At 48.4% G+C, this 18,738-nt stretch overlaps 1 long non-coding RNA gene across 2 annotated transcripts; it reads left to right on the top strand.

Annotated features, from left to right (window-relative positions):
* The first annotated feature begins 1,295 nt into the window (after nt 1-1,295).
* LOC129006350 (uncharacterized) lies at nt 1,296-16,858 on the top strand. 2 transcript variants are annotated; one of them, XR_008491975.1, is made up of 5 exons: nt 1,296-1,537; nt 9,530-9,756; nt 11,802-11,996; nt 13,259-13,792; nt 16,676-16,855. It is a non-coding gene; the product is annotated as an uncharacterized LOC129006350 (long non-coding RNA). The 2 variants fall into 2 exon arrangements; XR_008491976.1 differs by lacking the exon at nt 11,802-11,996 and having other exon boundaries at nt 16,676-16,858.
* The last annotated feature ends 1,880 nt before the right edge of the window (nt 16,859-18,738 follow it).

Here is an 18,738-nt window from a genome sequence, read left to right as displayed (position 1 = left end):
CCCCAAGAAAAGCCCAAGATGACTGTCGGACCTAGGAGGATCCTTGGAGAACCTGAAAAGGTTTCACATTGCATGGAGGATAAGACTAGAGCCTTATAAGATAAGACATCACTGAGAGTTCAGTTGTTAATCCTGGGAGGGGTGAACTCATGAATGATCACTGGGTGTGTGGTGCATCCCTGGCTCTAGTCTTACCCTCCCTGCAACGTGAAAACTTTTGATGCCCCAACTCAAACCTAATTTTCAAGCCTTCATTAGCTAAAACCTCACCGAAGTCCAGCTTTAGGAGAAGTAACAGATACTATTCCCTGGCTTATGCCAAACTCTTTACATGCATTGTTTTGTTTTTTTATCTTTGTAACTACCATGTGAGATTTCACTAAACTGACACTCAGAGAGAAGGTAAGTCATGCCCCCGAGTCATTCAGCTAATAAGTGAAAAGAAAAAAAATCAAGATCCAAACCCAGGTCATTCTGGCCCTAGAGCTGAAATTCAGTGAAAACCAAGCTCTAGCCAGGAATTGTGGTTAAAATAAAGCTTCAGCCAGCTGGATACTCCAGGGTGTTTAGGAATATGAAGTTTGTGGGTATATCTTGGTATTGTGGTTGTGTTGATGCTATTGTAGTTTTGGTAATGTGGTCGTCTTTTGACAATACATGCTGAAAATGCTTGCGATTAAATGTGGCAAGGTCTAGGTTTTACTTCCAAATAATCTGTGTGAATAGGGGAAGCAGTGTGTGTGTAGGTTTTGACAGCTGGGGAGGCAGAGTCCGTGGGAAGGAGGGGAGGAAATAGATTGGCCATAAAATAGATTTGCCTTCGTTATTTGGAGGTTGGGGACAGGTGCATGGGAGTTCACTATAATATTCTCTTTTCTTTGGTGTATGTTGGAAATTTTCCATAAAATGTTTTTCTCCGAAACAAGTAAGTTCTGGGTTATGTTTCTATGGCCTACTCCTTCATCTCCAAATCCCATAGACTTTCACAATTATATTTGCCCCCATAATTGGAAGTTGTATGGGGCTGTTTCAAAAATCTGAGTCATCAAAGATGTAATCGACTTCCTACCGCCGGATTAGCAGGCAAAAATGTACCCGATACTTTCTCTACCGGAGCTGTGTTGGGCTCTGGGCTGAAACCCAGTCTCTCACAGGCCCTCGGAACAGCCCCACCAGTTAAGATCCATCCCTGACTTCCCACTCTGTAACCAGGGACAAGTTAACTAACTCCTCTTAGCCCTTAGTGTCCTCATCAATTATTACGTGGTAATAACCCCTCAGAGAGTCGCCGGGAGAATTAGCTCGGCGCGGTGCATGGGGCTAGAACTCAGGGCCCAGCAGGTCTGACAATGCAGGTTTCCCCGCTCGCCTGTTGGGTTTTTGAAACGCCCTCAGCGGCGTTTTCCTCCTAATTCTGGTTTGGAGGAGCCATCTCTCTCCATCCCGTCTGGCAGCGGGGTTTGCTTCACACACAGACGTGGGCAGATGGCATCGGGGACACAGGTGTGACTGCCGAGAAGTTTGCGGCGCATTGGAGGTTCGGTTCACGGGACGCGGGCGTGGGGTGTGTGGGATGGGATGGTGTCGGGGGCGGGGGGCGGGGACAAGAGCGTGTTTGGTGGTGGTGGTTGGGAGTCCCGGCGATCTTTTTAAAATTCAGATGCCAACAGTTCTCCACCCCTGAACTTGAATGGGCTTTGGGTTTTTGTTTATTTGGGGCTTTTCTCCTCTTCTCAAGCACAGCGCTTGCCCCCAGAGGCCTGGCGTCGGGCTAGAGCCCGGCAGAAGGAGGGAGGCGACCGGCATCCGCGCTCGCTGATCAGTGAGGGCCGGGCCTGCTGCTGGGGAACGTGGAGGGGCTCCGGACAGCCACGCGCCCTGGCCGGTCACGGAAAGCTCTGAGGGACATTCGGTCGGCCTTCGGGGACGAGGCTGGCCGCCGCAGCGCGAACTGGGGGTGCGGGCGGAGCGGCTAGCGGCGCCGGAGTGAGTGGGGATGGAGCCCCGAGGGCGTGGTGCGCGCTCGGCTTCCTGCCGCCAGGGGGCGCCCACGGGCAGAGCCGGGCGGGGCAGCAGCTACAGAGAGAGGGGTGCGTGGAAAGCGACCAGGCCAGGCCTGCAGAGCGCAGCCCCGGCGCCGTGTCTCCAAGCTCGCTCCGACTAGTGTTGGGTCACCCTCGGCTCAGCCCCGGGGGAGGACGAAAGGGTTGGGTGCAAGGCCTAGCACCCAGTGGCCATTCATTAAATACGTGCTAGCTGACGAGCTCAGGAACGGCTCTAGGGAGCAGCTGGCTCGGAAACCTCAAGTCCAAGCCCACTCATTCCCGTCTCCGTCCCCGACGGCCTTTTAGTTACTGTGCCCTGGGCCGCGACGGCTTCCTTTTAGAGTGGGGCAGCAAGGGAGCCCCTGCGCAGCGAGGACACCGACGGGGCGGCGGGGAGGGGTTGTCCAGCGGTATCCCCGCTCCGTGCTCCTCGCCTTCCACTGCCTCCCCGGGACACAGCAGTCATGGCTTCGACTGTGACTTCTTAACCGGCTCCTCCCTGATGGCTGAGCTAAGCCACAGGAGAAGGGGACGAGGGCTTCCTTCCCGGGACCTTGGTCCAGGCGCCGGCCTGAGTGGTGCTCGGGTGGATAAGTCTGATCTGAGCACCACACGGGCCGGGCGCTGGGACCAAGGGGGCTCGACAAGAGGATCTCAGAACAAGCTCTGAGTCTCTGGAACTAGCTGGGGTGCGTGGAAGTGTGCGCCACGGCCCGCGATTCCTGGGAGCGTGTCTCGACTTCTGCCAGTGCCAACGCAGGAGAGAGAATTGCGGCTCAGAGAGGGCAGCGTGAATGGAAACCGAAGGGCGAGAGCTTGGCTCTCTAATGCCACCCAACTTAGTGGTTCAGAGCTTGGCCTCCAAGGAAGTTTCAGTTCAAGTCCCCGCTCTCCAACTTACCAGCTGTGTGATCTTGGGGGAAGTTAACCTCTCTGAGCCTGTTTCCTGCTCTGTAAAATGGAAATCTAAAAACTTAAACATCTACTTCTGTCGAGGCTGTTGTGAAGAAGTGGGATTGTGGATGCATAGTTCTTAGCACCGTGCCTGGCACAGGTTAAGGCTGGATACGTGGCAGCTGTGAGGCCCAGTGTTCTCGTAGCTGGCCTGGCCAGATGCAATCATAAGCGAAGATGACTCACTTCCCACAGCAGAGGTGTGCGAAGCCCTGCGCACCTGCTGTAGTCTGCACCCGGGCAGAAGAGAACCCAGGAGCGTCGGGACCTCCAAAACTCAGCCCTCAGGGCTGAGGACACTGCGCTGTTTCTGCCCCTCCTAAAACCGGAGGCCGCGATGCCCCTGTGCAGTACGGCTGGCGCCCACCCTACAAGCTGATTCCCGGGGGACTTTCCTGCAGCGGACGCTGGCAACCATCACGGCCGACCTTGACTGAACACATGTGGGCATCCTAAGGAAATTACCTCAATCCTCACACCATTCCTGAAAAAAACAAAGAAACTGGCGCTCAGAGAGGCGAAGTAACCCCCTCAAGGTCACACAGCTAGAGGGTGGCCAAGCTGGGACCCCAACCCACTCTGGCTCTGGAGCTGGCGCCGCTTCCTTCCTACCTCTCTATCAAGCTCAGTCCCAAAGCCTGGGACAAACCATCCGGTTGGGGTGGGAAAGGCCACGCGCGTCCTGGGGTCGAGGACCCTGTGCCCACGACGGCAGTCTTCTTCTCGGCACCCGTAGAAGCCAGTGCCAGACAAGTTGGGTTGGAAGGGGCGGGCTGGGCTGGCGGAAGGGGGCTCTAGGCCCCGCCCTGCCCGCGCCCCCGCGGATCACGCCTCGGTGCTCAGGCTCCTGCCAAGTTTGCCCCCATCGCTCAGGCTCCTGCCAAGTTTGCCCCCATCGCTCAGGTGCCCTTGGACTGAGTGACTAAAGACCTCGTTACCTCTCCAGCCTGGGGTGCGAGAAGGGGCTGGCCCTGATACCCACTTCCTTTCTTCTCTGGAAAGCCAAGGTGCCAAGGAAAGATGCCCTGGAAGCTGGTGTTCCTTAAAGAATGAACAGTCCCAGCTCCAAACGAGTCTCTCTGAACGCAAGCCTCTTCCTTCCGTTCGCCCGGGCCTGTAGTCGAAGTCTCCTTGGGTCCCCAGCCCCCTCCCGGGTAGACATCAGCCTGGAGGTGGATGCCGGAGTCGAGAAGGGTTGCGGACCATGCTGGGGACCTGGCTCAGGCAGTCAGAGGTCCGGGTCCTCTTTGGGGAAGTGAGCGCTTGAGGAGGAGGGAGAAAGGCTTTGAGTACGGCTTGGGGGACTTCTTGAGGTCCCTCGGGATAGCTTCTCTGTCAGGCGTGTAGCCAGGAAAGGAGACAAAATCTGTCCCGCGCAGCCCAGGGAGGAGCCTTGCAGCTGCGGAGGGGGGCAGTTTCGGCGCTGGATACCAGGGGGCAGTGCTGCGCAGCGAATCTGTCGGGCTCCAGCCGGCAGCCCGGGGCAGCACGTTTACTGAATTCCCTCCGTCTCTCGAATCCGCTGCAAAGTTCTTCCCAGAGCGCTCCTGACGCCAACAGCCCCCTCGCCCCGTAACATGCGAAAGAGGGCACGGTCCTCTCCCTCCGCGCGTTGCCGTCGGTGCGGGCGTCCTGGCTGTCTTTCCTTGGGAAAGGCAGCTACCACCTGGTTGGTTTTTGACCACTGACTTGGCCCTAGGGAAACGTAAGGTGGGGTGGCGGGGTGCCCCGTCGGGTTTTTGCAGGCCATGTGAGCAACCTCAGATTAGAGGTTTGAGGGGACTTTCTCAGCCTGGGCTGGAGCCCCCGAAAATGCAGGCGCCGCCTTTGAGAGGAAAAAAAAAAAAAGCGCTGGAGGTGGGCCGCCTGCATTTGATAGCCTTCCGGGTTTACGTAGAAATCCATCCGAAGAAAGGTCCGATAGAAGGCGGAGAAGGCGGAGGCCCACCCCCGCCCAAGTACGAGCCATCCCCAAAGTACAGGTTCTAAGGGGGGCTGAACCTTCTCTCCAGGACCCAGCGCCAGGTCCACTACACCCCCAGAATCGGTGATGTTTGGGAAATGCCTTTCTATCCTAGAGGAGGCTGTGTCCAGGCTTAAAATGTGCAGAAGCAGTGAGCAGACGGGACCCGGTGACGTGCGCGGGGGTTTTCCCATCCAAGGGGCTAGTAACTCCACTCCCTGTCCGGTCCCGAGGAAAGAGACCGAGCACTCCGGGCTCCGGGGCCAAATGTGAGCCCAGGAGCTTGGTGAAATAGAAACCGGACATATTCTCTTTGGACTCGGCCTCCTTTTGCTGGGATTTTTGTTTTTGGTTTCTCTCTCGCTCTCTCATAGCGTTTTGCAATAAATAACGCATGTCTGTGTGTGAATGCTTTGCCCGTTCTTTGAAGAATTCACACTTTAAAATTGCTTTCTGTGAGCGCAGAGGAAGAACATATAAACCACCGTTATGTCATTTGAAACCATCAATAGCCCCCTTTTAAGGTTGTCTTTATTGTGGGAAGTCAAGGTAATGATTTTGTTGCTGTCTAATTTCATCCCAATGTATGGCGTTGCTTTTATAGCCTTTCAAAGGTAAGTGAAAGGCATCAATCTAGGGCCCTTTTTCTGGCCGATTAACAGTTTAAACTGGTTTTCTAACCCTGTCACAACTATTGGGCTGATAAACAGGATTTCTGCGGAGGCATTAGCAAGTCTGTAAATAAATCATTAAAAAAAAACACACACACACAACACCTCAGGCAATTCTAAGTTCCTCCGACAAAAATAAACTATAAGTCCACAGGGATGTATGTGTGTATGCATGTGTGTGTTTCTCACCTCCAAGAAGAGGTAGTTACAAGTGACTTCTCAAGAGTTATTTGTGTCCTGGGTATTATTATTACTATTATTGTCATAATCTTAGGAGAAAGTGAACAAGCTGACGACACAGGGATGGAAATCAATGAGCTTGTGGGTTCTGCATTGACTCTACCTTATTGTAGGAAATGTCCCCCTTTAATCATTGGGTAAGACTGGCGCTGCTGTCAACCTTCTTTGACATAGAACGGTCCAAATAGAAATATCCCATTTTATTGCAAGGGGTCCTTGGAAGAAGATACTGTATGTGGACGGTACTGGGACAACTGCTGAAGAAACGACAGACATGAAGTCATACTTGACACCAACATAGGGATACCCATCTGTCACCTTTGATCTCCCCTCTCCCATGCCACTGAGAAATAGTTTTTTTTAAATAGAAGCAAAATGGCAAACTAGACAATTTGAGACTTAAATAAAAATAGCTTTAGGCCCAGACCCACTGGAAGCTTTTTCTCTTTGACGCTGCCGTGTTTCTCTGATGCAACAGAAACCTCTGACTCCCCGCCCGGGGTCTCGCACCAAGGCCAGACAGCCCCGCTCCCGGGGTCACCCGAGGGTTACCTTTGGGTGCAGGCGCGGCCTCTTTCTCCGAAGGGAGGGGCAGCTCCCCCAGTGCAAAATGAAGGAGAAATGATAAGCAGCGGTGAAACCGTCTAGAGGCCCAGCCTGGCACCCGCCCCGCCAGGTGCTGGGGGAGGCGACAGCCTGCAGCGCCAAGGGGATGCTCCTCGGGCGCAGCGGGCGGGACAGCTTGGGCTGTCCCTTTTGTCTTCAACGCTCCTCTTGCGGCGAGTTCCGGGAGTTTAGGGCCCCGGCCCAGAAAGGAAAAAGCGAGAAGGCGAGTCTGGGCTCTGTAGGAGTGCAGCCGCTGCCGAGTCCGAGAGGCCCCAGGCCAGGCCAGACGTTGAGGTGAGGTTGCCTGGCAGGCGGGGACCCCAGCTCGGAGAGGGTTCTCCGCGTCCCCAGCCGTCGGCGCAGGAAGTTGAGGCGGCCAACATGCCTTCGTCCCCACTCGACTCCCGGGCCCACGTGCTGGTCCACGCCGGGAACCCGAGAGCATCGCGACTAGGGGGCTGCGGGACGCCTCCCGAGCGTCGAGGAAAGACAGGACCGGGGGGGTAGGCGGGGCCCACGCGGTTGCATTTCGCGCCCCGCCGCCACCTTCAAGAAGCAGAACCCGGAGCCCCACCTGCACCCTCACTCCGGCCCCCGAGCCCGGCCTGGCCGGCAGTGCTCGGAGAGGCCCCGGGTGGCGCTGTCTCCTCCCCTCCTGCAAACGCCACCGCTAGAAAATCGCTCCCACCCCACCCGGCCAGGCGAGCCACCGACCCGGGGCTGCGTCCGCCTCGGTTCAGCCTCTCCGGGTGCGGATCCCAGGCCCGGCCAGCCGACGGAGGCTGGCGGAGCGCAGAGTCCCGGCGACTCCCACCTCCCGGAGGGGGCACGGGGACTTGCGTGGGGCGGGCGGGGGCCGGGATTCCGGGCGGGGCGAAGGGACCCAGCTCGGCTGCGGGGCGCGCGGTCGCTCTCCCTCGGGACTGCGGCTCGGATCCCTTCCTACCTCTCCCGGTCCCTCGCAGGACTCTACATCTCCTTCGGCGTTTCCTCTCCCTCCCGGAGTTTCCACCCTTCGGCTTGTCTTACTCTCGGCTCCTTCGCCCACCCTTTCCTCCCCACCTTGTCCCCCGCCCCCACTCTTCTGCAGTTTGTGACTGAGAGCGCCCCAAACAACCCCATCAAGCCAATAAACCCAAAATGTAAGCACTGCCCAAACCCGTGTGCTTATCCTGCCGCTTCTAGAAGGCAAATTGATACGGGGTGGATTTGGAACGGCTTTCTCAGAGAGGCCCGAAAGCATTCAAAAATTCTAAGTCAGGAGACAGCTGGCTGTTTTCTTAGCACCTCTGCAGCGCTGAGGATGTCTTCATCCTCCTCAGACACCCCCAGCCCAGGGATGTTAGCCCATTGCCCAGATGGAAGACAGAGCAGGGAGGTAACCCCAACGGTTACAAACGTGATTCTTCTCATGTGGTGGACTCCAGTCTTTTGAATACGATCTCTACCTCTTGTTTTCTCTTCTTATTTAATTTCTTGATGTTTTCTTGGATGGCTTAAGCGACAGGAGGAAGAGAGGGCAAAGGCAGCCCCCGTACCTTTCAATAGAGTGAAATGGCCTGAAATTACAGCTACGTAACTATCAAAAATGAAACTGTGTTTGTGAAAATCTGTAACCCTAGCTATGTAATTGGAGACATTCATGAAAAAAGGATATTGCACAGGTGAAAGTGATTTTACAATTGCTTTCATATTTTTAATATTTTTCAAAATTGTTGAGAGGACTTTTCCTGAATACAAGGTTGAATGTTTCGGCTTGGAAAGTTCAGTGTAGCCGTAGTCATTGGAAGGCTACAGTTATCATAAATTGCTTTTAAAGTGTTTATTAAAGTGATTGAAATTTGTTTCTTTAAAAAAAAAAAGTCTCTGAACTTGCAAACTTCCTACCTTACCAAATAGACTTTCCTGAGACTTGAAAATGGTTCCCATGAACTTTCTCATGGCAAAATTACACAGTAAACATGTTCCTGGAACTCTTTTTAAAAAGGAGTTGGAGCCCAATCTTCACAACCATTCATTTTCCTGCCAGATTCTTTGCATTGGGCATTTCCCTGTGTGCCTGGGACCTTACTGTTGTTGAAGCAGAAGTTCTCATACAGGAAATTTTGCATTACTGGAGAACTCTGCTTTAGGGCAAAGGCTGAAATGATACAGGCTTAGGCATCCCATGCCTACTGAGTGAGTGGTCATCCCATTAAATATTTTGGGCATGCTGACAAGGTAAGGAAGATGCAGAAACTCCTGACCAGATTTATGAAGGCTGAAGACAGAATTCTAAGCAGTCCCTTGTTTTGCATGAAGCACTGTGATATTGAGGAAGAGGAGGCGTTAAGATCGGAATTGCCCAAAGTGTCTATGCACCTTCATATTTTTTACTAATTATCACCCCTTTTCCATTTCTCGTTGTGTTTGGCCAGCCCTGAATACCTGGAGACTGATCCGGGAACTGTTTGCTTTCGTTTCTTCCCACATATTTTTATTAACAACTTGAACTGATCCTGCCTAATCCAAATTCTTATACTTTGATCTTGTCCCTTAGCATCCACATTAAAGAGTTTTTCTGTTTCCACCAAATTTTTACCTCCTCCCACAACTTAACTTTGTCCCTATGCTAGTTCTCTTTGCTTATTATTCTCCCGTTTATTCTCTCGACTTGAGGTTTCTGTGATGGTTACTTACATTAGTGACCAGATTGCCAAGGCACCTTCAAAAGTAACTGATGCCCTTTATTACGTACTGGAGTTGCATTTAACCAGGGAATCCTCATCAAGCCAGAAAGGTGAGGGAGAAAACTGAGATAATCACATACAGGTAACTGAGGGCAAAAACACTGTTTTGTCTCATCATTGAGTTTTTTCCAAATGAATGTTTTTAAATTAGAAATATCAGATTAATGACTGTAATAAAAATATAAATTGCCTCTTTCCAATGGGTATTCAGGCCAGGATCCTCTTCTACCAGTGACACCATGAAACACAGAAAAGTTGTGTGTCTGGCCCCAAATGCTTAGTTCCTGTTACTAACAATCGATATGGCGTTCTTCTTTGTAGGGAAACCTGACCTTAGAGGAAATGGAAAAGTTGGAGAGACACTGAGCACTGATATGAAATAACTCTCTTGCTGAAATACGCGAAGGGAGTCCCAGCAGCCATATTAGTATTTCCACGTCCTGTGTCAGCCCCAAGTAGAGAGAACTTGGAATGGGAGGGGAAATGGCAGCCATCAGGAAACGAAAAGCTGGCCCAGAGAATTCTAAGCAAGTCAATCACCAGTCAAAGTAAGGAGGTGTTTTTTTGTTTTTGTTTTTGTTTTTGTTTTTGTTTTTTTAATATCCACTTGCCATTTGTTTTACCCAATTCAAAATTTTTTTCCCAAGAAAAAAATACACTTGTAAAATGTCTCATTAACAGCAAAGATGAATTGGACCTCAACTTTTGAATGCCATGCTGCTTTAAAGTAAATTGTAGAAGTTCGTGGAATGAAAGAATACTGCCAGCATGCATTCGGACTATTTTCCATCTGTGTGGTAGAGTCTGAGCTGTGTGTTCTACAGAAGCTCCAGTTGGCAGAAGGACGACTTTGGCCCTGAATTTTCATTTATTTTTGTTTCAAAAATGAAAGGATAGTTGCTATTTTTCCAAAATTTAGAATTTTAAATCACTACCCACTTTTGATCTCTGATTTAAATCTTGTTTTGAGAGACACATTAGACAGTCTCTACATATTATATTATTTTGCAAGGGAAAAAAGGAGAAAAATCGGAAAGTGCTGACTTTCTGTGTCAAATGAATGGATTATTGGCTTCATTCTTCTTTATTTTATAAAGGTTTTCTTTTCAAGAAATGCAGAACTTTACCAATGCAATATATATCAGTCTAATCGGCAATCATAAAATGGGTGGCATGAGGGTGGAATATGGCAGCAGGGAGATCTCAGCTGGCAGCAAAGCATGAAGTGGTGATTGTGTTTTTATGGAAAGCCTGTTTTGTCCAGTGGCTGATGAAATTCAAAATGGTCCCCTAAGCCTATCTCTGAAGCCAGCAGTTCAGAAACAGTAGAGCTAGCAGCTCTCTTAACATCTGTACCCTGCCCCCTATTTACCCAACGACACCCCAGCCCAGAGCACCTCCAAATGTAAGACTTAATATAACCAAATGGAAGCTGCTAGGAGGTACTCAGTTCCAGGATCAACAGTTTTTGCTTTAAAAAGAAGGTAGCAGTTCAGCCCCTTGTTTGTTTTTGCCTATGCATTTCCCTACCAGCGGGAGACCATTACCCGGGACAATGTTCTATTCCATTGTCATTATCTCCTACGGAACTAAAACAATGCTCTGTTTGGCCTCCCAGGCAAGGGGGATTTGTTCCACTCTTCTTTAAGCAGAGTTTCCAACTGAGTTTCTGACCCAGTCACTTGATATCCAGCAGGGATACCTGGTGACAATTTTTTAAAAATCTGCTATCTTGTGTTTTGTAATTTCATTCTCTGAGAAATAGCCCAGAAACTTGATTCACAATCAAGAGGAATCACACCATGGCTAAGGGAAGAGGGTTTGCTCAAGCTGCATGAGCTCTATAATTTAAATCAGCCAGATAGGATTTATAGTTGTTTTATCTTTTTTTGTTTTGCTATTGAATAGCGAACCCTAAAAGGTTTCATAACATTGTGTTGTTGATTCTCAAACCCCAAAAGGTTGGGAACCACAAGAGCTGAGATGTTTTCCATTAGACCAGGGTGTTTCTTTTCTATTTCTTTTTAAATACATAAGTAAATTATAAATGTAGATAGAGATGAGATTGAGATAGAGATAAACGATGCCAAGATTTCTAACATTTATGACAAATGCTGGTGAACAATAACTAGTTGGAGCTATTTTGTCATACTTGAGATTTTTCCAGAAAATAGAACAAGCCCACAGAATGGGCTTAATCTGCCAAAGCATCTCCCTCTTTACAAGCATCTACACAGGCCTCCAGCCCTAAGTACTTTCACCTGGACAATGTTGTGAAGCTTCATCCAGTACTAGTAGCAGAAAGACTTGTTTACTTTGGAGCTAAGGAGTGAGTAGGACACTTTAGACTTTGTTTTGTCCTTGGACTCAAGGCAAACTAATTGTTAGCATCACTCCAGTTGTTGCTATAATTTTATTACTCATATGTAGCTATCAGTAACTTGAGAAACTGAAATGTAACTGCTGCATATAATAAAAAATCAATGGCCAAGACTGGCTACCTGAGGGGACTGAGTCCCATGCTAATGAGGCTACGATTTTATACTGATTTTGTTTTGTTCTGAGATGGTAATCTAATAACCCCCGTCTCCAGCAGCTCGGTGGCTGAATTGGTGGAAACCTATCCTCAGATGGCTAGTGGAGAAACAGTTCAGAGCCCAGATCATGCTGGAGAGCAGGAGAGCCTTGGTGAAAGATGAAATGGCAAAATGCTTAAGAGCTGGGGATCAGGAGGCAGACACACCCACATTTGAAGCCTGGCTCCCCCATTTGCTCTCTAGGTGATAGAGTAAGTTACTAACCACTCTGAGCTTTTGTTATCTCTAAGAGTAGAAGAAATAAAAGGAATAGTGCCCCATTATTTGTAAGAAAGTGTGAATGACAAGGTGCAGGTAAACCATTCCACACTCAATATTAGCAATTGTCATTATTATTTGTGTATACAATGAACAGCACTGCCCATTGAAGGCTCTAACCCTAGAGTCCTTCCCAACCCTGTCTCTATCACTTGAAAGAATATCCACTCTGTGAGTGTTGTGCTTACACATTTTGTTCCTAGAGCCCAGCCGACTTACTGTCATGCCCGAGGGAAGCTTCATTTCGTTGATCTGTGTGGGTTATACATTTATGGATTTATTCCACAAATCACAGTGGTCTTCACAGTCATAATGATTCTTCTTTACGAAAAATAGTTGAGAAAGCTAGAATATATTTTTAAGCCCTACTTTTACAAATGGGAACCCACAAGCAGAAATTAACTGGCATATTACTGTGTTCCATTTACGTCTAAGGTTGAAATCATTAAGGCCAACACGTTTTATTTTTCCTTAAGGATACCAGACATGTGACAAAAAAAGCTTTCATAAGGAATGCCTGAAATAAGGGAGAAGTTCTTACAATGGCTTGTAAGAAGTTCTCATTTCCCTACTGACGAATTGAGAGGGTCAGAGAAGTCTATGGAACAAAAGAGTTCCACTCCAGCTTTGAGTGAGACAAAATTTTTAAGGTCATGGCTGTCTTTTTTTTTTTTTTTTTTTTTTTTTTTTTTGAGACAGAGTTTCCCTCTTGTTGCCCAGCCTAGAGTGCAATGGTGTGATCTCGGCTCACCGCAACCTCTGCCTCCTGGGTTCAAGCAATTTTCCTGCCTCAGCCTCCCAAGTAGCTGAGATTACAGGCATGTGCCACCACACCAGGCTAATTTTGCATTTTTACTACAGACGGGGTTTCTCCATGTTGGTCAGGCTGGTCTCAAACTCCTGACCTCAGGTGACCCACCCACCTCGGCCTCCCAAACTGCTGGGATTACAGGTGTGAGCCACCGTGTCCAGCCGTAGATCATGGCTGTCTTTAATACCCTTTCCTTAAAGTTCCCTGGTCCTACATGTGTGAATTCTGAAATATTCTTAAAGGGTCATGCTTTTGATGGCATTACATTGGTTTTTTGTGATATGATCCCATTACACATCATGATGTCATGGTGTATGATGTGTTTGCAGAAAGTCCAGGATTATGGCAACAAGTGAACCGGATAACCCTTCTGCTTTCTTACAGCTCTTCTGAAAACTTCCTTGTTTTGCCTTTTCAAACATCAGGGGCACGACTTATGAGAGCCAAATTTTGCCCAGCATGCTGTGTCATGGGTTCCAGTCCATGGAGCTCCGTCATACTCTGCTGGGCATCCTGTGTCTTAGTCCTCTCTTCAGGTCCAGTTTCTACATCCCTTATCTGTGTTATCTCAGGCTTCAGAAGCTTCTCCATAACGTGAGCTACTTTCCCCTCATCACTGGGTGTTTATTTATTTTTACTGAAGCCTGAGCCCTGTAACCTTACCACACTGGCCACAGCTTCAGGAGAGAGATCACTGCTCTCAAGAACTTACAGTCTAGTGATGGATACAAATGTACATGAAAAAATAACTAGCAATGGAAAACAAGGCATGAAATGCGATGAAACGTGGTCAAGATGCTAAGTGCTATGACATATCACACTCTGAACCTCACTTTGCTCATATGAAAAGCTGGAGAGAATCTTCCCAAGCTTAGCGCAGCCTCATAGGATTTTGGTGAAAATCAGATGAGATAGTAGGTATGGAAGATTTCTGTCCACTACAAATCCATTACACCAAAAAATTAAGAGGTCTTGTCAAATCATAAAATTAACAGAATTATTATTAAACCTTAAGAGGGCACTTGAGATGATAAATGTCAGATTTAGTAGCATGGTTGTATCATTCTATCTGGGGTGGGTGCAGGAGGGAGGGAGTGCCGTAGGAATGGGTACACAGAGGGCCTTCAATTCCGTTGGTGTGCTGTGTGTCTTATGCTCAGTGGTGGTTATACAAATGTTTGTCATCTCATTTTATAAATTTTGGTAGATATTAAATATTATAACATATATAATTTAGTTATTGAGTTTTTTTTGTTTGTTTTTGTTTTGAGATAGAGTCTTGTTCTGTTGTCTAGACTGGAGAGCAGTGGCACAATCTTGGCTCACTGCAACCTCCACCTCCCAGGTTCAAGCAATCCTCCCACCTCAGCCTCCTAAGTAGCTGGGATTACAGATGCCCACCACCATGCCCAGCTAATTTTTTATTTTTACTAGAGACGAGATTTCACCATGTTGGCTAGACTGGTCTCCAACTCTTGACCTCAAGTGATCCGCCCACCTCAGTTTCCCAAAGTGCTGGGATTACAGGCGTGAGCCACCGGGCCCGGCCAGTTATTGAGTTTTAGAAGTGTCATTTTCCTGATGAGGAACTGAGATCTAGAGATGGAAATGCTTGCCTAGAATCAAATAGCCTCTTAGTAGCTAAGCTGGTGCTAGATCTTCATTGTTTCCACTCCCCCTCAATGTGTATTTCCTTTGTCCTCTGTAGATCTTGCAGTCATCCTGGGTTCCCCTTTCCCTCACACTCAATCCAACAGCAGGTCCTGCCATGTCTACCTTCTAGCTATGGGTTGCATCTGCGCACTTCTCACCCTTGCCTGTGCATCAGGGCATTCCCCAGCTGCCCTTGACTGAGGGTAGAAGGGGAAGCATAGAGTCAGGCAGGGCTATGGTACAGGTTTCCTGGTTGGGTCTAAACTGAAGGAGCATTGTATTTATTCAGATGGAAAACATAAGGAACCAGCACATCTGTTACGTGTACTTTCATAAGACGTTTATGTAGTTATATTTGAAAGTACTCTAACAGTATGATGTGTTATTACAAAAAAATTTTTTTGAGATAAGGCCTTGCTCTCTCACCCAGGATGGAGTATGGTAGTGCAATTGTAGCTCTTAGCAGCCTCAAGCTCCTGGGCTCAAGTGATCCTCCAGCCTCAGCCTCTTGAGTAGCTAGGATTGCAGGTGTGCACCACTACGTGCAGCTATTTTTTAAATTTTTTGTAGAGACAGGGGTCTTACTACATTGCCCAGGCTGATTTGGAACTCCTGGCTTCAAGCGATCCTCCTTTTTCTCCCTCCCAAAGTGCTGGATTACAGGCATGAGCTGGTGCCCAGCCTGAAGTGTTGTTTATAAATGCATATGTGCATGGGGAGGTGTTTAGACATGGTTCTGCAGCCATTGAAAGAAAGGCACCTGCTTCTCTCCTATGCTCATCTTTGAATGCCATCTTTGAATGCCAGGATTGAGTTCCACATCTTCAAAGATGCCGTGGCCACAGTCTGGCTCTCACCCCGGCCAGCGCTTTCTTTCTTCTGAACTCCTTCCCCACATGCAGCCTGGACAACAAAGTTTAGCCCTCAGGCATGTCTTGATTCATTTGACATTTCAGTGGAAGATTAGAAGTATCCTGCACTAGGAGCACATATGGTAGGTGAGGTCCCCTCTTGCAACCCAGGAGGCTCTGTGCTCCCTGAGAGTGGGTTTCAGCACATTATGTGGCCGGTAGGTGCTCCTTAAATATTTGCTGGGTGAACGAATGAAGAGCCTCCTCACTGGGGTCCCTATTTGCACTCTTACATTGCTATGAGGTATCTTTACTCTGTTACAGGGGTCTTTTAAAAGCATTGATCAGATTGCAAACTCTTGTGGCTGCCCATTGCTCTTAGAATAAATATAAACTCCCTCTCGTAGCCTACGAAGCCATTCTATGGCCTGTTGCCTGCTTCCTTTCCAAGCTCTTCTTTCACTCTCTCCTTGACTCAGCCAAAGCAGCCTTCCTCTGTTCCTCTAATATGCTACACGTTCCTGCCTCAAGGCCCTTGCCCTTGCCTTTGTTCTACCTGGGAATCTCTTTCCCTGGGTCTGCACATGCTTGGCCAAAACAGTCCCAGTCACACATTCTATGACCTTGTAGCACTTACCACTGTCTGAATTATCCAGCTGATTGATGTGTTTACCTGTTCCTTGCCTGCTGCTACCCTCTCCCTCTAGACTTAAATTCCTAAGCCAGGCATGGTGACTCACGCCTGTAATCCCTGCACTTTGGGAGGCTGAGGTGGGCAGATCACTTTAGGTTAGGAGTTCGAGACCAGCCTGGTCAATATGCTGAAACTCTTTTCCTACTAAAAATACAAAAAAATTAGCCAGGCATGGTGGTGCATGCCTGTAATCCCAGCTACTCAGGAGGCTGAAGCAGGAGAATCGCTTGAACCTTGGAGGCAGAGGTTGCAATGAGCTGAGATTGCGCCACTGCACTTCAGCCTGGGAGACAGAGGGAGACTCCATCTCAAAAAAAAAAAAAAAAGTCCTTAAGAACAAAGCCAATATTTGCCTTTTTCACTGCTATGTCTCCAGCCATTTAACCTAAGAGTGGCAATTCTTAGTTGCTCAGTAAATGAATGAATGAAAAAAAATCATTCCACACTGTTATGGACTGAATTGTGTTCCTCCAAAATTCATATGTTGAAGTCTTAACCCCCAATATGACTGTATTTAGAGACAGAACCTTTAGGGAAGAGATTAAGTTTAAATGAGGTCATAAGGTTGGACCCCTAATCCAATACGGCTGGTGTCCTTTTCAGAAGAGGGACACCAGATCTTTCTTTCCTCATGGGCACAGAGGAAATGCTATGTGAGGACATAAGGAGGAGACAGCCATCTATAAGCCAAGAAGAAAGCCCTCGCCAGAAACCAACTCTAATAGCACCTTGATCTTGGATTTCTAGCCCCTGGACAATGAGAAAATAAATGTCTGTTGTTTAAGCACCTAGTCTGTGGTATTTTGTTGTGGCAGCCCCAGCAGACTGACATACACACCATCACTTACCAGCTGGCTGGCCTTGGACAAATCATTTAACCTCTATTTGCCTTAGTTTTTTCACCTGTTAAGTGGAGTTAGTCATAGGCCCTGCCTCATAGAGTTGTGGTCAAAGATTAGATGAGTTAATATATGTAAGACCATTAGGATACTATTTTAGTGTTAACTGTTTGTATTAGTGTTAGTAAAGCAGGTTCGATTACATTTACCGAATAACAGCAATAATGCAAAATTTTAGAACTCCTGATAGGATATCTGGAATTAAAATGTCACTGCAGAAAAAGGTGGCTTAGAGAGGTGCCAAAATTAATGGGCAGATGCAAGGGGACGGAAGAGGAGAAGTTCTCAGGGAGACAGGCTTGGAGGAGACAAGCTATGAGATGTGTCTAGGGGCAGCACACAGGGTAGTCTGGCTTGGGCAGAGAGACTGTAGAGGAGAGAATCTTATTTTTACTTGCACAAAAACACCAGTGTTAGAAAGCAAGGGAGAAGCCAGCAGATGTTCTGGGCATGTTTCCTGTCAGTGGTGACTCCATTCTCTGGACCTGCCTTCCCAGGCTTGTCATCAGGCCCTGTTCCCTGGCTCATCGTCAGCTGTTACTCCTCTCCTTGGTGCCATGTCTGTCAGAACAGTCTGCTTCTCTTGTTCTTCTCCAGTCACACCCTTGAGTGATCATCCTGGTGTGGCAGTGCCTGTCTCTTCATTTCTGAGCCTCTGTGCTATACAGTCCCAGCTCTGCTTTTCTGTCCCTCTCCTCCTTTTTGACATACAGAGATTTGTTCTTTAAAGAAAATTTCAACTGGAATGTTGAACTGCTGTCAAGTGAATTGATCTGCACAATTTTGCTGTTTTTAATCCTTCTTCCCTGCCACAGGACTGAAACAGGGCTGGAATTTTCCTCTCCGGGGCAGTTATTGCCTTCATCTTTCTTCTTTGCTCTTCTCCTGGAGCTAAGTAACTCACCTTTGCCTCCAGGGACACATACCTGTGTTCTCTTACTGTTCCCCATCTGGTCAGGGTAAACACCAGTCCACTGTGTCTGCCACCAACTCTCTGGGTGCAGAAACACAGGCCTTGCAACAGAAGATATAGGCTGTTCTCCTGATTCTATTCCTGTTTTCTCCATCCTTGTCACTCTGGGGCCTCTGAGCCTCAGTTTCCATATCTGTAAAATGGGACGGGCGGTAGGGAGATGATTGTGAAAGCTCTTGCTAACTCCTAACACATGGGGTGGATGTGGCTGTTCGTGTTGTTTTCACCACTTGCCTGTCATTTGTTCTCTTACATTCACTGGCTTCATGGTGGCTGGATCTCTAAACTGGGGAGGAAAAAGGGAGGGAGGCCATTCTGCTTCAAGGCCCTTCCCCCATCACAGGGCTTTTCTGATGTGATCTGGGTTCTAAGTACTCTACCGATGGTGCAAACCAGACGGGTCAGTCTTGTTAGATGTTTTGTTTTTTTTTTTTTTTTCCAAGAGCAGCAAGCAGTGAGAACCCAAGAGTGCCACTGAGGCTCTCCCACTTTGTTAGCTCCTGGGAGAAAAGAGAGCTTACACCCCCACCTTCTCATGCTGCCCAACTTGATAGATATAATATGTGGAATGCCTGTTCTTCATGATATCATCTTAGATTCAGATGCCTCAAGGCTCAAACAGGTCATGTGAGTGGCCAGGCCAGCCTCATGGGGACCTGGAGCACACAGGCCCCTTCAGGAGGGGTGGTCACCCCTCACCTCCAGCTGACTTTTTTTTTTTTTGAGACAAAGTCTCATTCTGTTGCCCAGGCTGGAGTGCAACGGCACAATCTCGGCTCACTGCAACCCCCATC

Source organism: Pongo pygmaeus, chromosome 8 (genome assembly GCF_028885625.2).
Source record: "Pongo pygmaeus isolate AG05252 chromosome 8, NHGRI_mPonPyg2-v2.0_pri, whole genome shotgun sequence".
Taxonomy (NCBI): domain Eukaryota; kingdom Metazoa; phylum Chordata; class Mammalia; order Primates; family Hominidae; genus Pongo; species Pongo pygmaeus.
This window is presented reverse-complemented; position numbering and strand designations above follow the sequence as displayed.